Source organism: Mus caroli, chromosome 2 (assembly GCF_900094665.2).
Source record: "Mus caroli chromosome 2, CAROLI_EIJ_v1.1, whole genome shotgun sequence".
In the NCBI taxonomy this organism is placed as follows: Eukaryota; Metazoa; Chordata; class Mammalia; order Rodentia; family Muridae; genus Mus; species Mus caroli.
In genome coordinates, this window is record NC_034571.1 from 160,804,150 (window position 1) to 160,814,081 (window position 9,932).

The window sequence follows — 9,932 nt, forward strand, 5'->3', positions numbered from 1 at the left end:
AGAAAGAGAGAAAGAGAGAAAGAGAGAAAGAGAGAGAAAGACAAACCAAAAACCAAAAGAAATCTCCCAGCTCTGGCCTGATACCTCCCCACACACTTAGGATCCCAGTACTTGGCAGGTAGAATTATCCCCCTGTCCCTGGCCAGCTTACAGTCTAACCATGCAACCCCGACTGTCCAGGAATTTGTCATGTCAACCAGGTTGCCTTTGAACTTGCTATATGATGAGGCTAGCTAAGGCTAGCCTTGAACTCCTGATTCTCCTGCATCTGTGTGCCAGGAACGGAGATTATAGCCTAGCTACACATTTGCTCACACACTCACTCATTCACACATACACACACACACTCACTAACAAATACACATTTACTCACTCATATACACTCATACACTCACACTAACTCACACATGCACACATACCCACTCACACACTGACACACACTCACACTCACTCATTCACATAGCTAGTATTCTTAGAGTTCCCATTTGTGAGCCTGACTTTGTATCTGGGCTGTGATGTCACATCCTGTCATTTTGGGCCACTTGCTTTCAGGTTATTGACTGAGCCCTCTTCTAATCACCGGACCTGTGCCCTCACCCACTCCTTTCCTCAGGCTATAGGAGGGGACTTGCTGAATAGCTGTTCCCCTTCTCTTTTTCCCTTCTCTCTTCTCTCTCTCTCTCCTTTTCTTCCTCTGCCTTGCTGAGGCAAACATGGCAGTATCTCACACTTTGCTGGTGAGAATCCCAGGGAGAGAGCCATCCATGGACTGCCTGCCTGAAGTCCTGATGGAGGCAGGGTTACAGTCTACTCCAGAGAACAGATTTTTAGTCAGTGTTCAAAACCACTCCTCTGACCAGGCAATGATTCGATGCAGGCCAGCAATCCTGCATTCAGAAAGCAAAGGCACAGGGACAGGAGAGTTCCGGGCTAGCCTGGGCTAACAGCCTGCCTCTCCATTTCCCCAAAAATATTATTATGTATTTTTTTTTTACCCAAGCCAATCAGGCAAATAGAAATTTAAAGTCTTGCTTGCATTTTAGATGGCACTTTCCATTTATTTATTTATTTATTTATTTATTTATTTATTTATTTATTTATGTTTTTCAAGACAGGGTTTCTCTGTGTAGCTCTGGCTGTCCTGGAACTCACTCTGTAGACCAGGCTGGCCTAGAACTCAGAAATCCACCTGCCTCTGCCTCTGGAGTGCTGGGATTAAAGGCGTGCGCCACCACTGCCTGCCTTGCTTTGCATGTCTTTAGGGGACAAGATGGGAGAGCCCATGAGATGGCTCAGTGGGCTAAGTAAGGTGCGAGCTGTCCAGCCCGACCACGTGAATTTGATCCCCAGGACCCAAATGCTGAAAGGAGAGAGCTGATTCTTGCAAGTTGCCCTCTGACCTCTACAGGCATGTCATCTCACACACACACACACACACACACACACACACACACACACGCATGCACGCACACGCACATGCACACACTCACACACACACTCACTCACACACACACGCACGTGCACACGCACACACGCACGCACGCACACACATGCACACATGCACATGCACACACTCACTCTCACACACACATTCACACTCTCACACTCATACACACTCTCACACTCACACACACACACACACTCACACACACACACACACCACTGTGCTCCATTTACATACATGTACAAGTAATAAAATAAAATTCTAAAAGAAACTTAGAAAAAAAGAGCAGAAACAAATGTTTTAATGGAAAGAAGAAAAGAAACACGGAATCTGGAAGCAAGGCAGATAAGAGAAAATAAATCTCTGTGCTCACTGGGAGCGCCGGCTTCCCTTCCAGGACAAAATGGAATGTTGCAACTAAACTTAGGTTGTGTTGGGTGAATTGTCATCATGTCTATCGTGCTTAGGTCCCCATTTGCCTCCTTCCTGTGAGTTTTGGGATCCTGTTTCCCTGCTTTGGGACTTTTGGAATTGAATTTACTGTGTGTGAGATGTCTCGATTTCCATTTTTTTTTAAGTTTTTATTTTTATTTATTATATCTAAGTACACTGTAGCTGTCTTCAGACACACCAGAAGAGGGCGCCAGATCTCATTATGGATGATTGTGAGTCACCATGTGGTTGCTGGGATTTGAACTCAGGACCTTTGGAAAAGCAATCAGTGCTCTTACCCACTGAGCCATCTCTCCAGCCCTCGATTTCCATTTTAAGACTCAAGAACATGAGGGATAGTTTCCCTCCTCTGGGCAAATGGGATTGAGTACGGGCTGGATCCTGAGAGCAGTTCACCCACCGTTTCCACTCCTCTTCTAGCGTCTAATATATTAAGAGCAAAGTTTGTTTCGTTCCCCAACATTTTAATTGCTACTTAGATGACTGCGCTGTAATTTTGTCGCTATGTAAATTACATCACCAGCAGGGAAAGCCAGCAAACAGCATTTATTTCCATCCTCCCCCTCAGAAAGTGCTCCTTCTAGAAGCGCAGAAACTTCATTAGCAAGACCCGACTCCCAGTCCCACCCTTTGGCTTAGATTTTAAACCAGTCCCCAGAGCAAAGGACAGACAAAAAAGATACAAACCCTAGGTATTGCTCTTAGCTCTTTCTGACAATCTATCAAGCAATATGCCACAAGAAAAAAAAAAAAACATTTCCTTTTGAAAGCCATAACAATGTCTTACAGCAACCACCAGGAAATCTATAGGACAAAGACCCCAGAATTGGGAGCCTCTGGTGGCTTGGTGACATTCCTGCAGCAGAAGGATTCTGTGTCATGTTGGGTGATGTCTGGAAGGTGCTTGCCAATTGCACATTGAAATTAAATGGAAACCTAGTTTAATTTTTATCCCTGTCTAAAAATGCTTATTATATACATTCAGCTGAGAGGGGCCCGGGAGCTACCCCTGCCTCCCAGGGCTTCCCACAGGATCAAAGTTTATTTTCTTTTGATTAAAAGCTATGTAGGTGGTCCCGGGCCCAGTGGCCTTCTTTCAATCTCAGCCTCTCTCCTGGTGTCCCACCCTCCACCCCTGCCCCCTTGAGGCTGGATTGCATGCACATGGCCGATGCTGGTCTTTAAGTCACTATGTACTGGAGGATGGATGACCTTGAACTCCTGACTCTCCTGCCTGGCGAATATGACGCTGGGGATTGAACTCAGGACCTCATGCATGCTGGGTGTGTACTCTCCCCACTGAGCCACGTCTCCTGTCACTTCTTTGGGCATTTTACAAACGTCATAGGCTCGAGATGACAACATCTATGTGGAGGCAGCAAGAAAGATGGGAAGAAGGAGAGGCCGGAGAAATGGCCACATGCTGAACAGTGCTTGCTGCTCAGAGGAACCTGAGTTCGGTTCCCGGAGAATCTGACACCCTCTTCTGGCTTCCATACCAGGAACACACAAGACGCACAGACATACATGCAGGCAAAATACCCATGCACATACAAAAAAAAAAAAAAAGAAAAGTTTATTTTTAAAAATCAATAAAGATTTGAGTCATTTGGAGTTTGCTCTCTTTGCTGCCTACTTGTAGATCAAGAAGCCCTCAGCTTCCAGCCCCTGCTGACATGACTGCTGCCTCTGTCTTGCTCCCATGCATTCTTTTCTTCTTTTCAGAGACAGGGCCTCACTATGCCTAGCACTCACTACATAGACCAGACTGGCCTCAAACTCACAGATCCCTCTGCCTCTTTCTCTCTTCCTTCCTTCCTTCCTTCCTTCCTTCCTTCCTTCCTTCCTTCCTTCCTTCCTTCCTTCCTTTCTTTCTTTCTTTTTTTCTTTCAAGAATTTTTATTATTATTATTAATGTATGTAAGTACACTGTAGCTGTCTTCAGGCACACCAGAAGAGGGCGTCAGATCCCATTACAGATGGCTGTGAGTTACCATGTGGTTGCTGGGAGTTGAATCTCTGAATGGGCATTCAGAGCTTTTAACCGCTGAGCCATCTCTCCAGTTCCCCTCTGCCTCTTAAGGGCTGGGATTAAAGGTGTGCACCACTATGCCTGGCTCTGTCATGCATTCTCATCCCTCAGAACTGTAAGCCCAAATAACCCTTTTATTATTATTATTATTATTATTATTATTATTATTATTATTATTTTTGCTATATGTCCCCTTGGTCATGATGTTTTATCACAGCAACAGAAAACTAACTAAAGACACCAGGCATTAAAGGGCATTAAAGAACTCTATCTTGGGGCTGGAGAGATGGCTCAGCGGTTAAGAGTACTGGCTGCTCTTCCAGAGGTCCTGAGTTCAATTCCCAGCAACCACATGGTGGCTCACAACCATCTGTAATGGATCTGGTGCCCTCTTCTGGCACACAGGTGTGCAAAATTACATATACATATTCTAAAAAATATTTTAAAAAGAGAACTCTATCTAGGAGCTGGCAAGATGGCTCAGTAGGCAAAGGACCTGCCTCCAAGGCTGACCTGCTGATTCCAGGAGGTCCAGGACTCACAGGACAATGGAAAGAGAGAACCAACTCCCACGAGATGCCCATTGACCTCCACTTGTGGGCTATGGCAGCCACCGGCTACCTCCTGCCAAATATATATATGTCACCCAGTAAAGAAAAAGTGTTCGCTTAATTTATCAATGTATGGCTCACAGAGCTCTATGCTCACCTGAGGGTGACAGACAGGAAGGAGCCAGCAGACTCAGCAGCTGCTCCTCATAGGCCTGGGGGAGGGGGGTGAGGGTGAGGGTGAGGGGGCGAAGGCAGGGGAGAGTGAGTGTGAAAGCCAGCATCCGGGAACTATGAGGTGTGCTTTTAGTTTTAGTAGCTGTGTCTTTTCTTTTTGGTTTTTGAGTCAGGGTTTTTCTGTGTATCCCCCAATGTCCTGGAACTTGCTCTGTAGACCAGGTTGGTCTTGAACTCAGAGATCTGGCTGCCTCTGTCTCCCGAGTGCTGGGATTAATGGCGTGTGCCACCACTGCCTATTCATTTCCATTTTTTTAAACTCAAAAACCAGGTTGTCCTCCTCTTTCCCCCCTCCCTCCCCTTTCATTATGGACTCAAGTTACCCAGGCTGGCCTCAAACTCAACTATTGTAGCATTGTAGCTGAGGATGACCTTGAACTTGTGAACTTCTGATCCTTGTTCCTGTCTCCACCTCTGGAGTGCTGGCGTTGAAAGTGCCCTGCACTGTATCCAGTTTATGTAGTGCCTGAGGTGGGGCCCAAAGAGTCATCTATGCCTGGCAATTGCCTCCTTCTTGACACTTGGAGTCTCATACGTTTTTTGTGTTGGGGCTGGTCTGAGAGAAGAGGGAAGTCTGAAGCATTCTGAAGCTAATAGCATTCTCCCTCCCTCCCTGTGACAGGGCAAATGTCTCCAGACACTATGCTATGTCCTGCTGTCTGAGTGACAGTTTTACCTGGTGACCAGGCCTAGTGACACACACTTACTTTTAACACCCAGGAGGCTGAGGCAGAAGGACTGCAAGCTCAAGGCCAGCCTGAACCAGAACCACATAGAAAAAACTTGTTTCAAACAAAACAAACAGCTGTAGTTGATATAGACTTCTGACACTTAATATACATAATAAAATATATAGTTCTATTTATACAATTATACACAGATACATGATACAAGAATGTAAATGTTGGCCGGGCGTGGTGGCGCACACCTTTAATCCCAGCACTCGGGAGGCAGAGGCAGGCGGATTTCTGAGTTTGAGGCCAGCCTGGTCTACAGAGTGAGTTCCAGGACAGTCAGGGCTACACAGAGAAACCCTGTCTCGAAAAACCAAAAAAAAAAAAAAAAAAAAAAAAAAGAATGTAAATGTTATGTATTTATGTTTGTACATACAACAAAATACCATTTTAATTGATACAAATACTGTATATTTGTGGATAAGAATATACATGCAAATAAGTGTAACAAAATATACAATATATAATTATAAATGAAACGGGAAGCATACAGAGGCATTTGTACAGAACATTCAGAAACTCAAAGGAAAGATCTCTCTGTCTCTCTGTATGGAAAGCATTGACAGGGACAGTCTAAAAATCAAGGAAAAAATTAAAAAGGCGCACATACCGAAAGGAAAAACTTAAGTAAACAAGAGGCTATTCAAAACCCGAGCCCCAGTGACATGGTATCTAATTTCTACCAAGGCAAAATGTAGACCAGATGGGATATGCTGTCCACACAGAGGAATGTGGTTTGTTCTGAAAACTCTGTGTGTGTGTGTATGTGTGTGTGTGTATGTGTGTGTATGTATGTGTGTGTATGTATGTATGCCACACAGAGGAATGTGGTTTGTTCTGGAAACTGTGTGTGTATGTATGTGTGTGTGTGTGTGTGTATGTATGTGTGTGTGTGTGTGTGTATGTATGTGTGTGTATGTATGTATGCCACACAGAGGAATGTGGTTTGTTCTGGAAACTGTGTGTGTGTGTATGTATGTGTGTGTGTGTGTTTGTATGTGTGTGTGTGTGTATCCATCTCTGGTGCCAGGTTCTTGAGTGACGGCTTAGTGAGGACAGAGGGTTTTGCTAAAATTTCCCTCTAGGAAAACATAAACAGCATTTGCCTTCTTCCTGTGGTTCCATCAACAAACCTAAATACAGCTCTGCCAATGTTCACGGAGGTGAACTACAGAGGTGGGTGTGGGTGTAGGTGGGTGTGGGTGGGTGGGGCACACAGTGATGACGTCACGGGCCACTGACAGACAGTGGGAGGGACAAGTACGCAACACGACAACACATGACACAGGGTGGGCAATACCACATGACACAGGGTGGGCAACATGGGGATATGACCATGGATTTATGGGGTTCACTAATAGAACTTTCAAGCAGCCACAGAGGAGGGTCTGGACCCAGCAAGGATAACTGGCTTCCCCATAGAGCCACCTTCCTTCTTCTTTCACCTACATCTCCAGCCCCACCCACAAGGCCACATGCAGTTAGAGAATTGTATTCAACTGGTTGGGAGTGGTGGCTGGATAAGGGTCCTGTGACTCTCCCTGCCCTCTCCTTCCAGAGAAGGCCAACAAATGACAAGCCCAGTTGTGATGTGGGAGCAAGCCAGGTTAAACTCCTGAAGATGGCGGCAGTTTGGGGTGAAGGGACAGCCTGGATGGCCGGGAGTGACTGTGGAGAAGCCCCAGACGAGAGGGAACACTGAGAGACAACATGGATGATGTTTGCCCGGTACCCAATGTTTTTAAGTGTCACCTCTTGTCCTGAGCACAATACAATGGTTCCTTTTGGAAAGTACAGAAGCCAGGTGTGGTGGCTTTCTGTGTGTTATACTAACACTTGAGAGGTGGAGGCAGGAGAATTGTAAGTTGGTGACCAACCTGGGCTTAATAGGAGGCACTTGTCTCAACAACCTACCAACATCCGTGCAAACTCCTGCAAGACAGCGTGTCTGTTCTTGTCTCACAGATGCAGGGGCTGAGACATAGAGAGCAGAAGCCACAGGCTCCCCAGGTGACGGGAACAGAGGCAGGGTTTGAGCCCACGCTACTCAAGAGCCCATGGCTTCACGCTGGACCAGTGGGTCTTAAAGGTGGTGTGGGTGAAGACATTTTGATTCCCAAGGCACACCTGGTTGTAGCAGTAGGGGTTGTCCCCAGAACCTCCAGAAGCTGAGATCAAAGGTGTCCCTGAAAGTCCTACAGCACAGGGGCATCTACCTGTGGGACTTGTTCTGCTGAAGCTCTCAGAAGCAAGTCTGGTCCCTTTGAAGATGTGGCTCAGAGGTTTCCCCGAGGAGTCAGCCATTCGACAGACCTAAGTGGGATGGGAAGGGGACTTGGAGAAGGGGTTGAAGCAGAGAAAGAGGGAGACAGAGAAGGACAGAAAGAGAAGGAAGAGTCTGGCTGGGAACACCTGGGGAAAGGAGGGTGAGCAGGAGAGTAGATGAAGGGGTCAGGGGAGGAAAAGGAGTGGGGGGAGGTGAGAGGGGAAGGGGGAGAGGCAATGAACACTCTTCTTTTATGCTTGGCTCCTGGCTCATACCTGGCAGGCAGAGAGGCAAGCTGTCTGTTGCTAGGTAACCATTGGGCAGAGCCTACAGGAACTTGCTAACGCCTGAGGTTGGTTCTTGGTGCTAGCAAACCTGAGGCTGGTAAGAAATCCAGGCATCTATTGCTTTGGTCTTGAGATAGGGTTTCCTGGACCCAGTCATGCTAGACTCAATCTGGCTACGTAGCCAAGGCTATCCTTGCACTCCTGATTTTCCTCCTGCCTCCACTGCTGGGATCATAAAAAGACACGGTCACACCTTGTCATGGTTTGCATATGCTCGGCCCAGGGGTGGCACTAATTAGAAGGTGTGGCCATGTTGGAGTGGCTGTGTCACTGTGGGTATGGGCAAAAGACCCACCCTCATCCTAGCTGCCTGGCAGCCAGTATCCTGCTAGCAGCCTTCAGAGGAGGATATAGAACTCTCAGCTTCTCCTGCACCGTGCCTGCCTGGATCCTGCCATGCTCCCCGCCTTAATGATAATGGACTGAACCTCTGAATCTGTAAGCCAACCCCAATTAAATGTTGTCCTTTACAAGACTTGCCTTGGTCATGGTGTCTGTTCACCGCAGACAAAACTCTTACAAGACACACCTGGTTAGCTTTTCTCTGTCCCTCTTTATTTAAAAATATTTATTCCTATACGTAAATACACATGCATATGTGTATGTGCACTTGTAAGTCTTGACACTGTGTGTATCTGGTGCCACGAGGACCAGGAATGGGGAACAAATTCCACTGGAACTGGACTAATTGTGAGTAGCCCTGTGAGTGCTGATATACAAATCTGGGTCCCATGGAAGAACAGTTGGAGCTATTACCTACTGGGCCATCTCTCCAGCCCCAGCCTACTGTTTTAATAAAAGGCAAAATCAGGGTGTGGTGGTACATGCCTATAATCCTAGCCTTCAGGGTGCTGAGGCAGGAGGACTGTTATGAATTTGAAGCCAGCCAGGGTGACGTAGAGCAAGAGTGTTCAAGCTACGACAAAGAAATAAAAAGCCACAGCTAGAATTTACACGAATGCTTGTCTTAATCCCAGATCTTGGGAGTTAAAAGCAGGAAGGAAGATCAGGAGTTCAGAGCCATCCTTGGCTACATAGTGAGTTTGAGGTCAGCCTGAGCTACATGAGACCCGGTCTCAAAACAAATAAATGGGTTGGAGAGATGATTTGGCAGTTAAAAGCACTTGCTGCTCTTGCTGGGGACCCAGGTTTGGTTCCCTGAACCTATGTCGGGGCTGACAAGCCTTGCTAGCTCCAGCTCCAAGAATCTGACACTCTCTTCTGGCACCTGCACACGTGTATCATACACACAGAGATGATCAAATAAATAAAATCAATATGAATTTTAAACATGTCTCAATGAAGATTATTAAAACCACACCATACAATAACATCTTGGTAGCTGAGGATAGCCTTGCCCTTCTTCATCCTCCTGCCTTCACCTCTCTGGTGGATTGCAGACCAGAACTGCCACACCTGGCTTTGTGTGGTGCCAGAGATCAAACCCACTCGTTCATGAATGGAAGGCCAGCATCTCACCAAGGAGGCTACTGTCCAGTCCTTCCCTCCCCCCCACCTCCCTCCCCTGGTTCCAATATCTTTAAATGTCTCCAATACAATCTGGGAGAAATGCCTTTGCGTTTACCTCTCATGTCTATGTGACTCATTCCTGTGTAGAGGTCAGAGGACAGTTTCCGGGAGTCACTTTTCTGTTTCCGTGTGGTTCCAAGGATCAAACTTGGGTTGTCAGTTCTGGCAGCAAGCACCTTTACATGCTGAGCCATCTCACCAGCCCAAATGAAGCATTTTTAGAGCTGACAACCCAACGTTCAACTTTCAGAGAATCCCCAGTCTGCTTCATCTCAGCAGTGAACTCATAATCTGACACACAATCGACATTCATGTTTGTAGTCTATATAGAGGAAGAAGGA